This window comes from Tupaia chinensis, unplaced genomic scaffold (genome assembly GCF_000334495.1).
Source record: "Tupaia chinensis unplaced genomic scaffold, TupChi_1.0 Scaffold000392_1, whole genome shotgun sequence".
In the NCBI taxonomy this organism is placed as follows: domain Eukaryota; kingdom Metazoa; phylum Chordata; class Mammalia; order Scandentia; family Tupaiidae; genus Tupaia; species Tupaia belangeri.
The window spans coordinates 2,487,253-2,511,024 of NW_006159894.1; the positions used below are offsets into that span (position 1 = coordinate 2,487,253).

The 23,772-nt window shown below is 42.9% G+C and overlaps 1 protein-coding gene and 1 long non-coding RNA gene across 3 annotated transcripts in view; one reads left to right on the top strand and one right to left on the bottom strand.

Moving 5' to 3' along the window:
* Positions 1–103, top strand: part of LOC102494508 (uncharacterized) — a 35,304-nt gene extending 35,201 nt beyond the window's left edge. The window contains exon 3 of one of the 2 annotated variants that reach the window (XR_335334.2): positions 68–103. This is a non-coding gene — a long non-coding RNA (uncharacterized LOC102494508). Of the gene's footprint in view, positions 1–52 lie in introns of both variants that reach the window. The other variant, XR_335333.2, reaches the window with a different exon arrangement.
* RCAN1 (regulator of calcineurin 1) overlaps positions 1–23,772 on the bottom strand; it is a 102,276-nt gene that overhangs the window by 46,720 nt on the left and 31,784 nt on the right. The window lies entirely within an intron of this gene.

The following is a 23,772-nucleotide window of genomic DNA, read 5'->3' on the forward strand; positions in this document are numbered from 1 at the left end:
TATAAGTATCATTCTTTATTAAGATCCATAAGAACTAATATCTATTCTTGAGATTTTCTTTTCTCAGCACCATTCTCAGTAATCACAAGATGGCTCCTGCGCCGCATCTGCTTACCGGAACCGCTTTCCCGAAACTGCATTCCATGGAGACCCACCTACAATTGAGGAACTGCACTAGACCCACCCTTAATCCACCCCTGAATAGGAATTGCACTAGACCTACCTTTAATCCAACCCTGAATAGAATCTTTGTTCTTTATTGTTAAAAACTGTATGAGCTGTTAATTAAAACACTAGCCCCTCTCCCTTTACTTACATGTAACACGTTTTCAATAAAAACGCACGATGATTCCTAGCAGTCGTCACTCCTCAGAGGGCGACCTCTGAGGGGTGTCCGGCATAGGACATGCATGAAAGGCATCGAGGCCTCTGTCTTCTGTTCACCTTCGCCGCCTTCGTCGAGATAACCCACCCACAACGAGGCTGGACCCCGGCACTCACCCACTATTTTGTCTGTTAACCCACTACGTCAGGCTCTTGAAGCCCTTGAGCATTCCAATACAACCTAGAATCTGCTTAAGCTAGTACTAGAAGTTGCACAGGTCATGGCTCTAATGAGCCTGGTGTGGTCTGAAGGTGTTGCTGATCAGTTATGTGACGGCACACAGGTGCAGCAACACAGGAACATGCCAGTGAGGAAGACGCCACGATGAAAGGGATCAGACGTTTTCTTCAGACAGCTAATTTTAAAGCTCTTCTGTGAACTGTTCCACATAAGGATACCAGCCCAGCCTTCTACAAGAATGCAAAAGCAGGGTCTTTCTGGATCATTTCTCTATTTTTTGCACTTAGAACTAAGGAGCAATAGAAAATAAGACTATAATTCGAGGAAAAGGAACAGAATCAAATAATAAATATCCATATGGATATTCATTTCAAAGGCTGTTGATTTATTTCTGAGAAACATCTTTTTTTCTGGAAAACATCTTTACAAAGGAAGACAGTCACAAAGTTCTAAATGATGAACATGGGGCTTTATAATGGAAAATATTTCGCAATTCTTTAATAATTTTCATACTTAATATAATAATTTAGAACATACCAAAAGAAAATTTGGTTGAAGTGACAACAAAAAGAAAATAATGTGTTAAAAATTGGAAATACTGACATGATTTCACAAAGACATCAAAAGAATGATACATCTATTTAGGAAGCACAGTGAGAGCCTGGGGGAAGCTCAATGTAGAATTAGTGGTCAGATTGAGAAAAAAGAAAGCAATATCCAGTAAAGCCACTCTGACTACACCACTCACACGCTAATGCAGTGTCGAAATCACAATCTGTAAATACAGGGTAAAAGTTCCCAATCTATGCAATTTTCTCAAATACCAGGAAACCTTTTTTTTTTCTTTGCCAGTGACTACTTTACAACTTCCATTTTTAGTACAAAGAAAATGATCCCAAAAGTGTATTTGTTGTAAGCCATGGTTGAACCATTTTTGATGGGTGAAACACTGATCTGTCTGTGTATCCTAATTATTTTATTTTTAGTTGCAAGAGGGCATATGTACTTGCCTGAGAGAGACAGAAAGAGAAGAGGGAGAGGAAAAAAAGCACCCACCAATGGAGTGTAGTGATGCCGAAATCACTTCTCCACTTCTCCATTCTACCAGGATTTGGGGGCATGTATGCACACACACTCAGTGTGTTTTTTAAGCTGCCAACTCTGGGATTCAAACCACTGTCAGCCATGTGGGATCTCACTACCTTAATCACTAGGCTACCTGGCTGGCTTATATCCAGTTTATTTTCAATATTATTTATTTTATTTTCAATATTATTTTATTTCAGTATTATTTTCAATATTATTCTAATGTTCTCTAAACAAAAATACATTTGAAATAGTTATATTTTCTTCTAAGAGTTAAAAATGTTGTAGCCAGTTTCACTTGGCTGTTTTGAATGCCCGAAAGTAGAACTATAAGAACTCGTACTTTCTGGGAAGTGTGCGCCTCTTTCCAGATTATTTTATGCAAAAGTTAGTTACCTCAGTAATCCATTTCTGACAAGAACTGAAGGTAAACATAAATCCATACACAGTGTCAATTCAATGAAATCTGAATTTAAAAAAAATGTCAGTATCGAGCCCACATTGGGAGATACAGTTCAGAAGAGCTGAACACAACGGTTGGCTCCTGGCGACTGCATTTTCCACAGGTGTGTAGGATTTTAGGCATTTAGTTCCTTAAGAGGCTCAAGATCCTATTCCTTACAGGTTAGGGACTATCCAGAACACCTCCAATGTTGTCACTACAGTGCACTAGTGCCACCCTCAATTGCCTCTTCTTAAATACGATTGTGTTAACTGACATGAGGCACTCCCAGGTCTGCCTCATATTTTCTGTGAGGTCATGCAGAACAAGCACTTCAAGAAAATCTGGCCAAATGATCTGATAATTCCATTATGAAGGCACATAAAACAATCATCTTGCTCCATTTCCCTCAGGAGCAATCTCTCAAGGTCTCATTTTGGCTAAAAGTCAATAAAGACTCCATGGAACACTGGTTAACTGCAGTGACAGCAGTCTTGGTACATTCTTATGCTCATGGAAAATCAGATTATTCTGTATTCCATTATGTCCCCAGATTGCCTTACCTCATTCGGTCATCCCTTCTTGGATCCCTACCATGTGCTAGGCATTCTCAGGAAGGTGCATTTTCTAGGGCAACTAGACATGAGGGCAACATGTGAAGTAAGCCAGGTGACAGATGTGTGGAGCAGGCATATGCTAAGGGCCACAGGCATCTCTCAAGTATCTTTCCATACCTCAGATGTCTAGGGCACTTTTGAAAGGACACTCAACACCAAGTCAGGCAAACGCAAAAGTTAAACAGTGCCTTGTCACAGGGTGGTGTCAGGACTCTGGGTTACCCAGTTTTGAATCCCAGCTTCATCCTGCACTTGCTGTCTTGGGCAAATTACTTAATCTCTATGTGCTTCAGTTTTCTCATCTAAAAAATGGGAGAAAAACGCTATGGCACCTAGCTCATTCAGCTGTTACGGGGGTCAAAGAGAGAAATGTAAGTTGCTCACAGTTCCTAGGCACTATTATAATAAGCACACATTGTGGGACAGTCTTACCCTAAGTAATTAAAGATTCTATAAACATTGCATCCACGTCAATCTTCCACTACTAGCATGTCCAAGTATCCTTTATTTAGTAAGTTGGCTATTTTGGGTATTCTTCATTTCCATTTTCCTTTGACACGCAGGAAAAGGAATCTTCCATCAACAAGGTTTGTATCTGAAATTCTACATATCTCCACGTTGGACTTGGTGTCAACGTGACTGCCATCATGTATTGATTTTATGGCCATCATTTTCAGGGTGAACAGGCACTAGAAGACAAAGGCCTCCCCTTGGAGGAACAAATATCTAAAGCAGAAACCCAATTTACTCATGGTAGCCATCAGACACAAGAGCATACTCTAGTGTAAAACTTAACTGGGGGCAAACGGTCACAGAACTTTTAGCTACAATTTATTAATGCCAACACTGAAGAGTGTCTCAACCTTTCTGAAAAATCATTTGGCACCATGCAACAATATTTGTAAAGGGCCCGTCACCTTTGACTCCATAATTCCATTTAAGGAAATTAATTCTTATATTTAAAATATAAATTGCAGGGACTGTCAGATGGTGTAACAGTTACGCCACTGGACTGCCACAGAGCTGACCGCGGTTTGAGTCCCAGACCTAGTGGTTTAAAATTCACACCAGGTGCGTGTGAGTGTTTGCCAAAAATCCTGACAGGAACATGGAGGAGAAGGGACTGTGGCGTGGCCATGCCTGGGGTGGGGAGGTGGGGGACTTCTCACTTCTGTCTCTGTCTCTCTGTCTCTCCAGCAAGTGCATGCGCCCTATGGCAAAAATCTCTCTAAAAAATTTTAAATTAAAGTAAATAAATAAACATGTTTACGGTGACACTGTAACAGAAGAATATCTGGGGAAAGGGAGCTAAATGGGGGAGCTTGTGCTCCACAATAACAAAGAGCTACCCTACTGTTTACTGGGTGCTGAGTGCCTTTATCAGCGTCAAGAGCAAGGAAGCATGAAATGGCTTTGAGAACCTTCTAGAACTGTATGGAGATCAGCATGGCTAAAGCACATGGAGGGTGTGGCATGGAGGATCAGAGGGCAGGATATGAATAACAAATGATGACGGAACTGTAAGCAGAACCATGTCCAACAGGAGGGCGCAGATCACATCTATGTGGATGTGGAGATGGTCAGATGGAACGAGATGAGGCTGTGACTGAAGAAGACAACTCTAGGCATCTGGCAGAGGCTGACTTGAAAGAACTGAGGGGAGGGAAGAATGACGTGGAGGCTGGACAGAAGCTGGCAAGACGAGGCTGCTGGGCCAGTGAATAAAGCGAAATATAAATGCCAGGGAGAGTTATAACCAGGTAAAAGGTGGGTGGGCTTGTGCACTAGAAAAGATTTAAAGTAAATTCAAAGCAATGCAAATTGAATTTGAGGGTCATTGATTTTCTTTTATGTTTTTGAAAAGTTCATGAAAACTTTGTAATTATAAATACATCTACTCATGTTATAAAATTCTGGGCTTGACTTGTATTTGTCATTTAGGGTAGTGTGGTTTGTGGATGGGGCCAATCTGCCAAGCAGGAAAAATAAACATTAAAAGCAAGGTATCAGAAAAACTGTATGCCTGTTAAAGCTAATAATAAGTTATTGCTTGTGATTTTCATGTCTATTTGCTCTACTTCACTCTTCTAGTAATTCATTTTTATTATATTATGTTTATCAGTTGGCAAAAGACTGGAAATTGAAACAAAAAGCTGGCCTTCCTCACAGGTAGTGCGGGAATTGCTTATCAAAGACATCACACTCCTGCTGGGCTCTTGGGGCTGGGTGGTCCACAGACAGCAGCTGTTCTCTCTTCAGCCCAGCAGCAATGCGGCCTGCCCCGTTCTTCCCCCAAAATGTGGGCTGTTGCTCCACTGGCCTGTGGTGGGGACGGTGAGGGCTCAGCAGCTGAGAGATGACCATTGGTACAGGGAGACATTGCCACATTGCATGGTAACACTGCTATAATGGGAGGGGGGAAATGCCCCACTTAACAATCGCTTCCATGAGCACCTGTGCATGCGTATAGCCATATAGACCATGTTGTTCAACAGGTTTGAAAACACTGCCTACAGCACAGAGGGCTCCTGGGCAAGAGATTTCCAAAGTCTGTTAAACAGCCTGAGAACCTCTTTCTGACCAACACCTTTATCACTTTAAAAAGGCAGTGTTTGGCCAGCCCTGTGGCACAGCAGTTAACCTGTTGCACAGAGGGATCCAGGTACTACATGGCTGGTTTGAGTTTTAATCCTAGCCCTGACACCTTGAAAAACATGCCAGGTTTATGTGCATACCCCAAATCCTGGTGAGATGGAGAAATGGAGGAAAAAGGTTTGCAATGTGACTATGCCCACTGTGGGGTGCTTGCTTTCTATCTAGGGAGTGCATGTGCTCACTGGCAATAAAATTTAAAACAAAAAAAAAAGGTAGTATCTGATGAATTCAAAGACTTTCCCTTTGTGTGTGCTCTATAAAATTTGAGTCTGACATTTAAAAAATAGTAGCTGCAAAGAGATGAGATACTTTTTGATGTGAGGGTTTCAGGTTCTGTCTTCACCAATGACTGTGTGTGTGCATGCGTGTGTGTATCTGAAGCTCTGTATCAGTGGGGGTCACGTCTGTTTTTTGTGCACTATCGTGTGTGTGTGTGCACATGTGTGCACAGCACTGAGTGGGTTGATGAGTGAGTGACACTGCCTCATGTTTGAAAGACTCATGATGGTTTTGGGCCTTTCCCTGCACACTGTCTCATGGGAGCTAAGCCCCATCTCCTGGACAGCAAGCACTGGTTACTATCCTCACACAGGCACATTTTTCACCGCTCACTGAAGCTGCCGACTCTGTAGGATGTACTAGATTACATGGCAGTGGAGATCAAAACGGAAGGGGGCACTATTTCAGAGCCATGACCACATGAGACAGATTGTCTGGGGCCAGAGGATGCTACAATTTCCTACTCTAGCCAGAGGCTGGGCAAACATGTGGTAAGAGACCAGCCAGGCAGCCCAGCACAGAGGGCTCCTGGGCAAGAGATTTCCAAAGTCTGTTCCCAACCTTGAATCTCCAGATTCTTCTATGTGGCCATAGTGATCTGGAAGGCCAAGTTCAAATTTAGGATTCTCAGACTGCCTGGAGTCCTTTGCTGGAATGTGATAGAGACTGGAGAACAGGACCAGTGAGACTCACATCTCTCCTAAAAAGGAGGGTGAAGGAGGAGTCAGAACCTTGCTAAGCAATCTAGTTCTGAGAACTTTGAACAGAGAGCTTGAAACTAATCTGACAAATGGTATTTATTGCTTTTCCTTCTGAAGCAACAAGTACTATGTATTTATTTGGTAACAAATAATGCAAAGACTATGAGGCTCAGGGAAGACCAACTCCATGGGGGCTCAGGTGTGCTAGGAGAAGACAAAGGGGCTAGAAGTGAGGATGAAGGTGGAGATGGGGCATTCCCAGTGTTTCTTCCAGAAAACAGTGGCATTGCCTGATCACTGCTGAGGTTGAGGGGACAGAGCATAAGGAAGGGAGGCCTATGCCCATGCCACAGGAGCAGCTGAAGCACTCTGAGCTCCTTTATGAGCTGAATTCTTATAAATGTGGTACCTGTAGAAATTTTAAAGAAAGTCAGTCAATATCTAAGATTCTAAACAGTGAAAAAAGATGTTTCCTTTCTAAAAAATGTAGAATTAAATAAAATTACCATAGGTAAAATATGATTTGGAGAAAGTAAGACAGAACTAATCAAGCAAGGGAATAATTAATAATGAAAAAAAAAAAGCAAGGAAGCCAGCTTTTTTTTTTTTTTTTTGGTATAAAACTCTTGAAAAAATTAGAGCAATTCAGTTCTGCACACAACTTTCACTAATCTAAGTACCAGAGGTATAAGAGGTCAGGTAGGTATGGAACAAGTATTCTAAGGACAGGGTGCCGATAACAATGACGCTCTCTTATGCAGGTGAGCAGGGACTATTAAGCAATGACAGGCATGCTGAATTAGGACTCTGCTGCTGAGATAGACAGAGCATGCTGTCCCATCCTCCAGGCTGCACGGCTCAAAACTCTTGTGAGAACACGTTGCACACTGCCTTCGCTGTAACACATTTTTCTGGTAATACATCTCAGGCTTTTGATGACGGTGGACTTGCTCTTTCTGAACACTTGAGACCAAAATATGATACACGAAGTGCACGATGAACCTAGTAACACTATTATAAGCCCAAAATAGAACATGACAATAATGCACATCTAATTTTCTCACGTACTTGGTGAACTTGCTCCAAATACAATTTGAAAAAAAAAAAAAAAGAGCTGCAAAGCGCTTTTAGCATAGGGCAAGGATATGCTTTTATTTTAGGGACTTAACAAGACTTACAAGCAAGTTGCAAACTTTAACAATGACTTACAATAGTTCATCATAATGATAAAAAGTAGAAAGGATCTCTTCTAGAGAGAAGTTGCTTTATAAATGAATGGAACATTTAGTATGCCAAAACATTTCGTTTTCTGATATAGTTGCAAGATTATCACTAAAGGAATAAAAATAAATTGCTACTTAAAATTGATTAAATCAGACCCCAGCCTAGGTCACCCAGTCCAGTCTATAGCGTACTGGACTGCAGAGCTGGAAGTCACATGGCTGAATGTGGGTTCAGATCCCCGGGCAGCCTGAAAGCATGCTGGGTGCCATGTGTGGACACCCAAGGTCCTGAGGAGCTGGGGGGCTGGAAAAGAGGTTTGTAGTGTGCTATGACCCTGCTGATGGTGCTTTCTCGCTCTCTCATGTGACATACTCTCTATCATAAAGAAAAAAGTCTATTCTATAAAAAGTAAACTTAAACCTACCTTTTAACCTACCTACCTTTCTTGAACTCTCCCATGCTATTGATCTTAAAATGTCCACATCAATTTAATATTACCTTTTAAAGGTAGGAAGCATGAATGGGATGAAGCACCAGATTAATATATACACCAATTTCCAATTACATCCAGATTATAAACATTTTGAAATCAAAGTCTTAGCAATAAGAAAATGTGGTAACTGTTGATTAATAGGTACCTTAAATGCATGTATTTTGTTATTAATAGAGTGAAAAAACTACTGGGAAATAAGGATCTTCATCAAACTTTCATATTGTTTAAAAAATAAAAATAAGTATTACGGGGGCCGGCAGGTGGTATGGTATTAAGGCACTGGACTCCCACATGGCTGACTGTGGTCTGAGTCTCAGATCCAGTAAACTGAAACTCATGCAGGGAAATGTGTGAGTGTGTGCCCAAAATCCTGAGAGGAGACTGGAAGAGAAGAGATTGAGTGTGGCCATTTCTCCTGCAGGGGCGGGGGTGGGGAGATTTCTCATTTTCCCTCTCTAAGTCTCTCTCCTGTGAGTGCACGTGCCCAATGGCAAAATCCTAAAATAAATAAATATTATGTTAAAACATGAATGTACTTTCAATTAAAATAAATCAAATTTCCCTAATAGTGCCAACTGATTTATTTTAAATTAGAATTGTAGAGAGAACACAGATTTAAAAAGAAATTTAATGACTTTAGAATGATTCATTAAGGTAATTTACTTAATTTCGTAAATTAGAACAAACTGCTTTTATTTGCACGCCTATCAAAGATGTAACTTAATCATCACCAATATAATTGGTGACCAAGAAAAGCATAGATGATCATCCTCCTACAACAACAGCCCTCTTTTATCACCAGGGAAACACAGCACCCACTGAGCATGGCAGGCTGCAAAATCTGCAGAATTTACCTGCATTTTATTTGAAGTCGTCTTCAGGGTTAGAACACAAACCGATAACTCCCTTAGAAAGGAGAGATTTCACCAGAGCCTAAGTAAAAGGGCCTGGGATTAAAAATCCCCTGAGATGGCTCGTCCTTTCCCAGGGAAGAGCTGCAATGTCAGAGGCCTGGATTCATCCACATGCCAGTCAGGGTGAGGACCCACAGTTTCTCAGGTGGCAGGAGGAAGATCACCACGCACAGAACATGGAAGGTCGAATGCAGTTCTGACCCTGCGTGCCCTCTCTCTGGCTCAGTTTCATTGACTATAAAATACAAACTTCTCACCTTATCCACAGGGGTGCATTCCTTCCAAGACCCCCAGTGGATGCCTGATACCGCGGCCAGCACTGACTCCTACATACTCTCTTTTTCTCCTATACATACAGTCCTATAATAAAGTTTTACATTATAAATTAGGCACAACGAGAGATTAACAACAGTAATAAAATACGACAATTATAACTATGCTGGCATTACTACCTCTGCACTCTAGAGCCCTTATTAAGTAAAGTAAGAGTGTGAACATGAACACTGCGATATGGTGACAATCAATCTGCGAACCCAGACGGCTATTAAATGACTAAAGGGCAGGTGGCATACACAATGTGGATATACAGGACAAAGATGATTCACAGCCCAGGTGGGATGAGGTGGGATGGCACGAGAGTTCGTCATGCTACTCAGAATGGTGCGCAATTTTAAACTAATGATTCATTCATTTGTGGAATTCTTAAGTATCATCCATTTAATATTTTGGAGCCTCAGTTAAACAAAGGAATTAAAACTACAGAAATTAAAACCACAAATAAGGAGGGGATCGCTGTAAGGTAAACTCCTAGGGGCCAGTGGAGATGGCACAAGGGGTCAAAGGGAGCAAATCTTAGGACTCCAGGGTGGACTCTTCCTCGCAATTAGGCAGCTCCACTTTGCCCTGTTTGTGTGTCAGTCTCTGTGAAACAATGAAGCTTATCTGGACTCTGCTTTCAGATTCAAGCAAATGTCAGCTGGAAATTCTACAGGAAGACAAAACCACTCTCTTGTGTGAAGCTTTGGTTTTACAACAGTGATCCAATGAGGCGGTTTGAAAACAGACTTGATGTAAGTGGAAAGATTTTTAGGAGAGATCTTCAAACATTGGGACCAAAAGTTTCCAACTTCCTTTTTTCTCTGTTCTTTTTAGGACAAACTTGGGTATGGTCATGGTGGTGGTGGTGGTGGTGGGGGAAGAGATGCAGAGAGACTAAGTTACAAACATGGACAAAGTCAATGTTAATTATCTAGCTAGTCTCTCGTATCATCTATCATTTATGGAAATATGTCTTTTCCTTGGTTGAGCCTCCCATTAATGTCCTGTTACCATACTTGCCTTGCCAATTTCAATCCTCACTCGTTGCTTCTAATTACTGAATGTTCCAAAACCAGGCCAACAGGTTCCACTATGAATGCATTTTATTTAACTTCAGATGGATCCTCAAGGCTCTGGGTCAAACCACCCCTTACCTTTGTTTCCTCTGCACATGTTTCATACCTTTTTCCCCTTTCTTTTCATTTATTTTTTCATTTTTAAAAAACAATCACATTATGCTGTAATGTTTATCATTACAGCATACTAAATAAATTTTCCCATCATGAATACATTGTACATTGATTCAGTCAAAGATATTACCATACACATTATAATCACAGATTTCTTTCTATTTTGGGTCCCATAAATGTTTTACTTCTTTATTCTTTCCCTTAATTCCTTCTCTCACACCCTGCCCCATTTCCCACCCTCCTCCCACACTGCCTCTACTATCACCATTGCCCTCCGTGTTTTTATATTTTCCAATCTTTCCGTTTCTGCCATAGAGTGCCGACATTTGGTATATATTGAGTGGGAACATATGAATGACCAAAAAGCGTACCAAAAAAAATGTTCGACATTTCTTTTCATAAGGGAGATGCAAATCAATACCACAATGAGATACCACTTAACCCCAATCAGAATGACAAAGATTAAAGAAATAAAGAATGATAAGTGTTGGGAACAAGCAGTTAGCGTAATGGCTATGTCGCTGGACTCCCACGTAGTTGACCGCAGTTCGCGTCCCGGACCCGGTGGCTTAAAACTCATGCTGGGCGCGTGTGCGTGCGTGCCCAAGATCCCAAGAGGAGAATGGAGGAGAAGGGATTGCAGCATGACCATCCCCCCTGGGTGGTGATTTCTCGCTTTCTGTCTCTCTGTCTCTCTCTGTCTGTCTAGTGAGCGCACGCGCCCTATAGCGAAAACCTCTCCAAAAAAAAAAAAAAAATCAGACCCAAATGTGAAGTAATGCATAACATGACATAATATGACATGATTTTAAGCACTGGTTTCAGTGTAGAAAAGGCATATTCATCTGCTCCTAATGCTAAGTACAGTAGTCCTCCCCTTATTTGCAGTTTCACTTTTAGTGAGTTTGTTACCTGCAGTCAACACAGTCTGAAAATGAGTGAGTACAGGACAGTAAGATATTTGGAGACAGATAACTTGTATTATTGGGGTGTCAGAATAGTCATAAAACATTTTTCTATCTTTTTCTATGCAAAAATGCATCATAACTTTTATGACGACCCAATACATAAAAGTGCATTCGCATTCAAATTATAACTTTTCTATTTTATTATTAGTTATTGTTAATCTCTCTCTCCTCGGGACCAGCAGTTAGCGTAATGGCTATGTTGCTGGACTCCCATGTAGCCGACCGTGGTTTGCGTCCTGGACCCGGTGACTTAGAACTCACGCCGGGCGTGTGTGCATGCGTGCCCAAGATCCCGAGAGGAGAATGGAGGAGAAGGGATTGCGGCGTGACCATCCCCCCTGGGTGGTGATTTCTCGCTTTCTGTCTCTCTGTCTCTGTCTGCCTGTCTGGCGAGCGCATGCGCCCTATAGCAAAAACCTCTCCAAAAAAAAAAAAAATCTCTCTCCTTTTTTTTTTTTTATTGCTACAGGGCATGTGTGCATGCCAGAGAGACAGAGAAAGACAGAGAGACAGAAAGTGAGAAATCACCCCCCAGGGGGGATGGCCATGCTGCAATCCCTTCTCCTCCATTCTCCTCTTGGGATCTTGGCAGACACACATGCACATGCACCTGGCTTGAGTTTAAGCCACCGGGTCCGGGACTCGAACTGTAGAAGTTCAGTGACATAGCCATTACGCTAACTGCTGGTCCCTTATTGTTAATCTCTTACTGTACCTAATTTATGAATTAAACTTTATTATAAGTCTGTATGTATAGGGGAAAAAAAATACTGTCCATAGTTTCAGGGACCCCACTGGGAGTCTTGAAAGAACTGTATCCCACATGGATAAGGGGACATGACTGTACATCATCTTCAAGTGTCTCTTAGGGGAGAAGCTGGACCTACTCAGGAGCAAAGGAATCCTAGCCAGCTGGTCAGCCCAGCATGGAAGAATATTTCTATAGCTATAACAGTAAAAAACCTACTTACCAAATTTTAGGTTTTAGAGTCAAGTTATGAGCAAAACATGGACAGTGATTGCAGCACACAGTGTAGATTTAGCCTTCTAAATGTTGAAGTATGGCTGATAGAGGGGAACTGGACAAATAGAAGGGAAGCAAGTTGAAATGAGAGAAAAGGAAGATGAAAACTCACATTTCAAAAATGAAAAGCAGTCTGCTCAAACTGGTCCATTCACACCAAATGAGTTTCTGAATAGCATTTTTGGGTCACTCTTTACTGAAATTCATCCACGGTCTCTCAGAACATGGGTCAGAATGAATCTCTCTGTGTTACAGCTACCTAGCACTTGGTGTCTCCCAAGCCTGGGTGGCCCCAAGAGACATACACGGTGGTGTGGCACAGGAAAACAAGCCCACCCAGTTATTCGCTTCCCTGTCTGGAGCTGCTACACTTAACTTGCTAATAATGGCACTTCCTGCTTTGCTCCTTGCCTCCTTTTTTTCCTCCTTGCCTCTCCTTTCTCACTTTTTCTTTTAAAAAATTTTTTAAAAGTTCCTATTTTCTTTCTTCCATGAACCAGAGAAAGAAAGAGGGGTACTTTCAACAGTGTCCCAATACCACGATCAACCCCCAGTGCCCGTCAGCCCTGAATCATGGGATGCACATGCTGAGAGTACTGAGGGATGTCTCTGGATGCGAAGCTGGAACCTTTCCATATTGGGTCAGTGTCAAAGCGTTGTGTTTTACAGCTGCGCCACCACCCTGACTCATCTCTCCATTTATTGAGTATACGTGTATATATGTATATGTACGTATTTGGTGCTGTGGCTGAGATGGTCTTGTTCTCCAGGTGAGCCCAGCTAAAAGAAGGTAACCCAGAGCTGTCAAGAGTTGATGCCTGAGGATGAGAGTAAAGTGAAAGTGGTTTTTAAAAGGCATTTAGCATAGTAAAACCAATGATTAGGACTTCCTAAGCACAGTGTCATTAATAAGAAGGATGCATGCAACAATCCTCTAAGTGAACCTAGAAGAATGGATGACAGCAGTGTGTTGAGGGATGACGATAGTCAAACATATCATTTTATTTGATCTTCAGGACTTTTTGAGATGGGCACATTTTTTCTTTTTTTTTAAACCAATGAGAAACCTGAGTAGGCCCAAACCAGGCCTGTCTAGCTCTGGAGTAAGGGATCTTCCCATCATATTGTGTAGTTCCTTCAATTCTCGGTTACTCTGAGTGAGTGTGCAAGTAGAGTCAGTGTTCTGTGGAATTCTCCAGAACTGCTGTTCCTAGATGTGTAGTCTGGAGGAGAAACACGCCATGCAGGAGAACATGAAAAAGTTTCTGATTCGAGTCTGAGAGTACAGCAATGATGACCCCTATCAAATCGGCCGTGATAAATGCTGTTTCAGAACTGCTTCTTAGCTGTGCCTTCTGTTTGCCATCACAAGGACAGGGATTTGCATGTCTGTGTGAGAGGGGGGCAATCAGTCTGTCCTGGAGCTCTGCAGGATCACATCTAGACAGCCCCAGAGTGGGGCTATGTCCTCTACCTGAGCCATTCCTGTCAGCACTATGAGGTGGGGACCTCCCAGGGCAGCACTCCTAACAGCTTCTAGAAAAGCATGTGACAAAGAAAAAAGAACCTGTGGGACTTCGTCCAGTGGAGATACAAGTCCAACTGTGGGTGGGTGGCTGGTGCAGATTCAGATATCAGGCTTGACAGTGTTTCCCTTTCATCATATGTATTGTTTTAATCTATATTTTTTATTTCCTCCATAAGTAAGACAGAACAGAAGACAAGCAGGGAGATAGCATCTCCAACAGGATCTTCATACCTCAGTCCACCTTAGCTACCACCAGCCCCAGATCACACGTGTGCCCAGCATACTCAGGGAGTTCTTTGACATGAACCTAGAACCTTCCACCATGAATCGGCCTTGTTAAGTGTTGCATTTTCACACTTTGCCATACTGTCCAGCCCATGTTACTTTTAATCAATATATGATTATCCTGAGTGCTCTTAAACTCTAAGCACTCATAAGGAAGAATGATGAATTTTAATAGAAACAAAACCAGCCATCAAGGATAGTCTTTAGAAGGAACAAATTACAGCCGGTTGAGAAAAATGCACTAGCTTCGGAAAAGCCTGCATATTTTGGTAAATATATTTGAATATTCTGAAATTTAAAGTGGGTGGAATTTCCAGGGAATCTAATGACTGCTTGGAAGGAAATCTGCTGTAGTCAAGTGAGCAGGTGAGAGAAGAACCCAAATACCCAATACTTTCTCCTTCGGTTCAATTATATGACTTGTTTTATTTATTTATTTATTTATTTTATTATTTTTAAGAGATTTTTGTCTATAGGGCATGTGCACTTGTCAGGCAGACAAAGAGAGACAGAGAGACAGGAAGTGAGAAATCACCCCCCTGGGGTGGAGGTCAGGGGCAAGGGCCACAGCTCAATCCCTTCTCCTCTATCCTCCTCCCAGGATCCTGGGCACACATACCTAGTGTGAGTTTCGAGTTACCAAATCTGGGACTCAGACTGCAGTCGACTATGCGGGAGTCCAATGCCTTAACAACATGCCACCTGCTGGCCCCATGACTTGGTTTTTAAATGAGTTGCTAAATCATCCATTCATTCATCAAGCATTTATTGATAACATACAAGATGGCAAGCAACTGTGCTAGGACCTAGCAATACTAAGATAGTTTCTTCATTCCAGAAGATCAGTGGTTAGTGGGCAGAGATTCAACCTCTATGAGAAAAGGCCCATTGAGCAGGAGTCCACTTGCTACAGAAGGGGTTAAAGCAAACAGCTGGGTGAAGCCTATAGCAACTCCTGTCACTCAGCACCCTGTGTTCTGCATTGATGAGCTATATTAGGGAGAGGCAGAAGACCAGGCAAAGACATTTGCAGGAGCCAAAGGAAAGGTTTTATTTGCAAAGTTAGGATTTTGAGCTTCATCTTGTAGATAACAGACAAATGTTGAAGAGTTTTTAAAGCAAAGAAATACAAAATTGCATGGGGGTTAGAAAGATCACACAGGTAGTAGACCAGAGAGCCACTAGAGGGTGTCAGGTAGACAAAAAACCGAGAGAGGGGAACCAGCAGTTAGCGTAATGGCTATGTCGCTGGACTCCCACGTAGTCGACCGCGGTTCGTGTCCCGGACCCGGTGGCTTAAAAAAAAACTCACGCCAGGCGCGTGTGCGTGCGTGCCCAAGATCCCGAGAGGAGAATGGAGGAGAAGGGATTGCGGCGTGACTATCCCCCCTGGGGGGGTGATTTCTCGCTTTCTGTCTCTATGTCTCTCTCTGTCTGTCTGGCGAGCGCATGCACCCTACAGTGAAAATCTCTAAAAAACAAACAAACAAACAAACAAACAAAACAAAACAAAACAAAAAAACCGAGAGAGGAGGCTAGTAACAATATCCAGGTGAAGGTGTTGTCAGAGATTGAATTAAGACAGCAGCAATGAAGGTAGAAAAGTGGACAGATTGAAAACAGGTTCAGATGTGAAATCTACAACACTTTTGGCTAAACAACTGAGGATGGAGCCAGCCATGACATGGTACTTAATGTGATAGGATCCCATACGGCCAACTATGTAGTTCGAGTCCCAGATCCAGTGGCTTGAAACACAGTGGCTTAAAACACGTGTGTTTGCATGTGTGGCCAAAATCCCAAAAGGGAAAAGGAGGAGAAGGGACTGCAGCATAGTCACCCAACCCCTACCCCTGGGGAGTGCCTTCTCTCTCTCTCTTTCCCCAGTGATCACATGTGCTCTATAGCAAAATTTAAAAATAAATTAATAATAATGAAAAAAAAAAACTGATGGTGACAGAGAATATATCAACAAATCTCCCATTTCAACAACCAGGATAGGACAAAGGAAGAATGGAAAATTCCTCTCACAGAATGTCCCACTGGATAGTTGATGTTCTAGGAGAAGTATGACTTTGTCAGTCAACTGACTATTAGAAGTAGTTGAATAGAATGAGGAAAATGAAAGAGCCAAAGTAAGAATCCAGAAGACAACTAACATGGAGTAATTCCAAAATATCAGAGTAAGATGTGTATTACAGAAATGTAAGATCTTATATCTTCCTTGAACTTTGTATCTCTGACTGCTTATATCTCATGTTGTATCCCCCCACTACTCAAAAATATATAATTTGAATAAGCAAATACGAACATCATACTGGAGTCCATGTTAAATGATAGGCATGATCTGGAAAATAAACTCCTACCTATTTGACTGAGAACTAAGTTAGAATAATAGATTAAGAAACTTTGGAAAGAGGAAGGGTAGAAGAAAGACAAGTATTAGACCATAGGTTGGTAGGTCTTCTGCTTTCAATAGCAATCAGCCAGACAGAAATCTAGACAGTCAGGGCTAGACAGTGGCACCCTAGACGTGGAAGAACACGATGTTCTGCAAGGCTGACCAACATGAGAAAGACCCAGGTTTGCATCAGGAGATCTTCCTAAGCACACTGGGCGTGCAGCATAACTATGGTCTCAGGCTAGCTAAAGCTGGAAATGGATCACACTATCAAGACTCTTTTGGGGTGCTGTTTCCCTCTCTTATGGAAGAAATAGGCCTATGAACTTAAAGAAAAAAAAAAAACCTGAGATAGACTGTGCTGTACATTCTTATAATCCTTCGACTGAACTGGTCATCTGTAAGTAGGAGTCCAGGAGGGTGTTTGTCATAGGGCAGAAGATGAAAGTGGACAGACCAGTTCAGTCCAGAGGCAAGTCCTGGTATCTTCTCTAGTCTTGGTAACTACTCTCTGAGCCCTGGGGAGATGGGCCTGTCCAGGGAGGAAGAATTGGCTTTGCAGAGAGCTCTACAAATAACCTTCCCTAAGAGATGGGACAGAAATCTCCTGAACCTCATGAGTCCTCTGAGACACTGTCCACCCTGGCCAGAGTGACCTTCCTGGAGCCTTGGGCATGTTCCAAAACATTACCAGAAGTGTTCTGATCCAGTGCCTTGCTAACACCAGGCAAGGTCACTTAGCCCATGAGCCCCTGTTCCTCACCTGAATCACAACAAATGCAACAAACAAGCCAGAAGAATTTGTATTTAGCAAGTCTTAAATGTAGATCCCTTAGAAATTTTTAGGTTTTCAAGAACCACTTTGGAAATTTATTAAGAATGAAGGATTAAGGATTAAAAATAAAGAGTCTAGAGCTAGTCCTGTGGCCTAGTAATTAAGAGGGTTTAGATCCTACATGGCTGGCTGTGCAGTTCAAATCCTGGACACAGCAACTTGGAAAACATGGCAGGAATATGTGTAAGCCTGGTCCAAATCTGAACAAGGAGAGAAAGGAAAGAGAAGGGATTGCAGTGTGACCATATCCCACTTGGGGGGGGGGGCATGCTTTCTCACTCTCCCTCTCTCTCTATCTCTCTCTGGTGAGCACATGCACCATCTGACCGATCAAAAAAAGAAGAAAGGTACAGAGTCCAGATCACTGACCCTAGGCCTAGGGTAGGACCAGGGCATCTGAATTTCTGATAAACTCTACTGGCAATTCTGATAAAAGGCCAGATTTGGGAACCACTGGATTAAACGATTACTAAAGTCCCTTCCATCTCTAACACTGTATGATTCAAGGTGTGTATTTATTATAACAAACACTCATGACCAATTTGATAATCATGCCCAAAAACCTAACCCAGTGCAGCTGCATTACACAGATGTTACGCTTTACAGAAAACACAACAAAATGCATTAGTCAGGGAACCTAAAATAGACCCCTCAACCATTGCCCTCAGATAGGTTTCTAATATAGATCCGGGTGTCAGCTACCTCCCTGAGCTCAGAAGAGCAGGGAGGCAGGTTGGAAGGTACTGGGCCACGAGCTCAGTTCTGGTCTGCAGTTATGATCTTAAGTAGAAGAATTTTCTTCTTTCAAATTACCTTTCTACTTTGTATAATAGAACTCCCACCAACCCACCTGCCAGGACTGCTGAGAAGAATTCAGATGGAATTCAATCTGACTCTTCCCCCACTATTGCTGGGCATCAAGGGAACAGAGAGCAGAGTGTCTCACTGCATTATTTTCAGACCCAAAGTGTCTGTGCCACGATGACCTCAACAGTTCAAAATAAAGGGACTCTGACTGAGGCGTCCCAAGGACAAAGGAGAGGCCCTGTTTGTTTCGCTTGCATAGGCACAGTGAGTCCGGCTTCAGAACATCAAGAGCCATCTTATCTATCTTCAAGTGTGCTGGAATCAGAGCCTGTCTGCGTGGCCTGGTCAGCAGTTGCAGCTTCCTTTTGCTAAACCTGCTGGCATTCGGCCTGATAGCAAGTGGGGTCAGTGTGAATGGAAAGAATGACCGTGCGTCCTTCCACCTTCCTGAGGCCCTGGCTGATACGGAAACCGGCTGGCGCAGGCAGCAATGGAAAGTATGAATCCATTCTTGCCTAGGGTTGAATGGCTGAAGAATAATCAGATCAAGACTCACATTAAAATATCACTGCAGTTCACTTGACCAGCTATTATCCAGTCATGTCCTTTGGGCTACAGGGATGATACACTGCAGCTTGCAGCAGCTGGGAGACTGTGCTTGCCAATGCAGGCAGGAGACCGCCTCCTTGGAACTGTAGTTGGGAGGTGAGATGAGATGGGGAAGTAGCTGCCTATGTTTACACCTACAACACGCCCTCAAGTGAGGAGGCTTTCCCTGCAGCTGCTCACCTTGATGCATAGCTTACTGCCTCTCTCCAGCCCCAGAGAGATCAAAGGAATGGTGTGAGGTTGCACAGAGGAAGAACTGAGCCCCAGGCCCTACCCCTTGGTGACCTGTGAGGTTTCCACCACTCCAGCTATCTGTGCACGTACATATGCGCATGCAGGCTGTAAATCAAAGAATAGCCCAAAAAGGTAAACAGGGAATGTTTGTGAACAGGGACAGGGAAGCAGGAGGAAGTTTTAAGCCAAAACTTCAGAAATGTCCTTTAGACAAGCCCTACAAGAAGAATCTAGGAAAAAAATAAATAAATAAGCAGAGTTGGGCGTTTCTAGGTCCTGTTAGGAATGGACTGAGTATTGCACCAGAGATGCCTCAGTCTCTATAGGAAAGAACCACTGAAAATGCCTTCTAAGCTGATAAGTTTAATTGACCAAAATGTTTAAGCCTCCCAAATGTTTCTTTTTCTTTTCTCTTTTATTTATTTATTTATTTATAGGTTTTTGCCATAGGGTGCGTGCACTCACCAGAGAGACAGAGAGATAGAGGGAAAGTGAGAATTCACACCCTGAGGGGCATGGCCACACTGCAATGCCTTCTCTTTCATTCTCCATTTCAGATTTTGAGCACACACACACACATATGTGCCTGGCATGGTTTTCAAGCTGCCAGGTCCAGGGCTCAAACCACGGTTGGCCATGTGGGAGTCTAGCACCTTAACTACCTGCCAGTCCCCCTAATGATAGTTCTTTAAAAAGGTGTCTTTGAATTGTAGAATAACTGTTCCCATATCCCAATCAAATCAGGATGCTGTTCCTAGGATCCAAACTACCTCTGATTAGGTTGTTTCAGGGCTTGGAAGAATGAGGAAGACTAGAAGTAAAACTGAACAAAACACAACAAAATGGCTATCTCAGCCAAAGTATGCATTGATGTTGCCCCCTCAGTGCCTTTTCAGTCAGATTAAGTTTTATTTGTTCCCCCTCTTCCTTCTTTAAAAGGCATCCGTCAAAAGAGGAAGAGGAGGGGGAGATGAAAGAAGAAACTCTTAGCTCCCAGCTCAAACCTCTACTCTCAAGGACGCTGGACTCCCACATGGCTGACCATGGTTCAAGTCTCGGACCTGGTGGCTTGCTTTCTCACTTTCTCTCTTCCTCTCTCTCATGCTATCTCTCTCTAGTCAAATTTAAATAAATAAATTAATAAAGTGGAATGAAATAATTAAAAAAAAAAAAGTCTGCTCATAGAAGTTGAGGAAGCCCCAAACAAAAACAGCTGCCATTCCCAAGGTCAATGTCATTATATATGAGGGGTAAAAACAACTAAAAATGAATGGCTCCTATTGCTCACTAAAAGTATTAAGCACAATCAGGATACATTGTATGACAGTTTCAATACAGAATTATTTAAAAAAAAAATAAGTAAGATCTGGAAGTACAAGGTGGGAGGGTGTCTCCCATGGGTGCTGCTGCACTTTTGCAAGGCAAGTGCTCTTCTATTTCAGAGCTCAGAATCAGGGACCAAGCTCGTCAGTGATTTCTCAGCCCTGAATTTGTTGTAAAAATGCCAAAAGAGCTGATCACTTTCAAACCAGATAAGTCACTTACTTTTGCAGGTAGTTTCTTAACTCACTCTCCCAGGCAAGGTGCATTCTGGGTAGAGGAAGATTTCCCCCTGGAGCTGTTTGAGACCAGTAGAGAGGTCTGTGGGCTTCTTAGCCAACACAATCTGCCCACTGCAGTCTTTGACATATGCTCACTTGAGCCTCAACACTCCATTTATCAACTTAATACATATCCATTAAGGAGGCACTGTTCTAGGTGCTGGGTATTTAGTGATAAAGGAGATGAAAGTCTTTAGGAAGTTGACCATATTACAACGACTAAGTAAGCTAATGTCAGGAAGTGACCTTGCTTTGAAGAGCTAAGAAGACAGATGGTAACCAGGAAGGGATGGTGTGCTTAGCTAGGTATTCAGGAAGACCTCTCTGGGTATGTGGCACTTCTAGGAGGAGTGGGAGAGCAAACCAAATGAGTACCAGGGGAAGAACATTCTAGAGATTCCAGGTTTGGGAGGGGCCCTGCTTGACATACTGGAACAACAGCAAAGGCAGGAGTGGCTGCAACGTGGCAGAGCAGAAGCTAGGAGAGGAGTGTGGACAGGACAACGGGGCAGGTTCACAGACAGTTTTACAGCCTGGATAAGCATTCAGGAGCTTGGACCAAATGTACAGGGATGTGCTGAATTCTGAGCAAGAGAAAAGCCAGATATGATTTATATTTTAAAAGCACCGCTGGCTGGGGGCCAGATAATGGTCCAGTTATAAAACACAACACTCTGCAAGGCTAGCCCACATGGGAAGGTTCCGGGTTCTGGTCCAAGACCTCCCTGAGTGCATCTGGCAGTGTTTGCCTATCATCTGGGCTCACTAAGGCTGGGGGTGAATTGCAGTGTAAAGACCTGTGTGTGTGTGTGGGGGGGGGGAGTTGGGGACTGTCTATCTGTCTCTGCTTCTCTTGTGGAAGAAATAAATAAACAGAAGAAGAAGAGGAGGAGGAGGAAGAGGGAGAGGAGGAGAAGGAGAAGGAGGAGGGAGAAGAAGAAGGTTGGCTCCATAGTATGGTAGTTAAGAGAGCCAGATCCAGCATGGCTGATGTGGTCTGAATCTCAACACTGGTGACTTGAAAAACACACCAGGCACGTGTGCATGTATGCCCCAAATCCTGTCAGGATGGAGAAACGGAGGAGAGGGACAGCATGACCATGCCCCATTAGGCAGTACTTCCTCCCTCCCTCTCTCTCTTTCTGTCTCTGGAAAGCACATATACCCTCTGGCAATTAAAAAAAAAAATAGAAACACCACTGACTTTATGTGGAGAGTCCAAATTCAGGATGGCATGGGGAGGCAAGAATTAGGAGGCTACTACAATGACTCAGGCAATAAAGACACTGACTTAGTCGGGGCCAGGGAGATGAAGCTGACAGGAGATGAACTTGCTGGGCTGGGTGTGGGATGTGGGAAAGGAGCCACCTGATAGCTACACGGAGTTTGGTACCATTTTAAAAAATATCAGAGAGAACCATTGTTCCTTGTTTTAGAAACAATAGTGCTTGCTAATCAATTCCTGTAGGTTTTGTTTTTGTATTCTTTTTGTTTTGTTTTTTAAGGAGAAAGAGAGAGAGAACCCCATGGGGAATGGTAAGACTGCAATCCCTTCTCTACTTCTCCCTCCTTTGGGGATTTTGAGCACATACACACATGCACATGCACACGCACCTGAGATGTTTTTCAAACTGCTGGTTCTAGGACTCAAACCATGCAGCTGGCCATATGGGATCCAGCTGCCTTAACCACCATTGGCACAGATACTCTTAATACAGCTCTAGAAAGCTCTGAGTACTCTAATAGTGCTACAGGCTGAATTGTGTCTGTGTTCTCCCGCCACTTCCCAAATTCACATGCTGAAGCCCTAATTGCCAGCACCACCAAATGAGGCCACGTTTGCAGACTCCTTTAAAGAGGTAATTAAGTTAAAATGTGGCTAAGTTAAAACCAGCATGAGGTTCTGCTCCAATCTGACTGGTGTCTTTATTTGGACCCACAAAGGGTAATCAGGTCTGTGCATGCATGGAGCGACAACTATGTGAGGACACAGGAAGAAGGTGGCTGTCTGCTAGCCCAGGAGAGAGGCCTCAAGTGAGGCCAACCCTGAGACACCTTGATCTCTGACTTCTAGCTTCCAAAACTGTTCAAAGTCTAATATAACTGCTTAAAGCCTGCCCCTTCTGTGGTACTTTGTTATGGTACCTGAGCAGACAAATAGAAATAGCCTCTATTTTGCTTTGAATCTCTATAGATTGATAACCTTGACCATGATTTACATGGCTCTCTTAACTACCATACTATGGAGCCAACCCTCTTCTTTTTCTTTTTTTGTTTATTTATTTCTTTTACAACAAGAGAGACAGAGACAGACAGTCCCTGCCCCAACAGTCTTGACACTGCAATTCACCCCCAGCCTCAGCGAGCCTAGATCATAGGCACACACTGCCAGATGCAACTCAGGGAGGTCTTTGGACCAGAACTTGAAATCTTCCCATGTGGGCTAGCTTTGCAGAGTGTTATGTTTTACAACTGTACCATAACCAGATCAGCCACTGCAGAGGCCTGAAGGCTGACCCATTTAAAAAACAAACCATACTCTCCTACTTCAGACACAGACACACACACACACATACACACACACACACACACACACACACACACACACGCAACGCTGATAGTGATGATACTAATAAAGTTTCTTTTCTTTATTTTTTGTATGTGTATAAGCCAGAGGGTACATGCACTTATCAGAGAGAGACAGAGGGAGAGAGGAAGAAAGCATCTCCCCCACCCTCCCACCAGTAGAGCCTGGTCATGCCCCAATTCTTCCTCCTTCTTTTTCCATCCTTTCAGGATTTAGAATGTGCATGCACATGCCTCTGGTGTGTTTTTCAAACTGCCGGGCCAGGATTTGAACAGTGTCAGCCATGTGAGATCCAGCTGCCACTACCACTAGGCTATGTGGCCAGCCATGTGATAATGAAGTCTAATCCAGAACTCCCATTGTTCTCAATTCCTGCACCCTGGGACAACTTTCCCTTGAACCTCCTGCT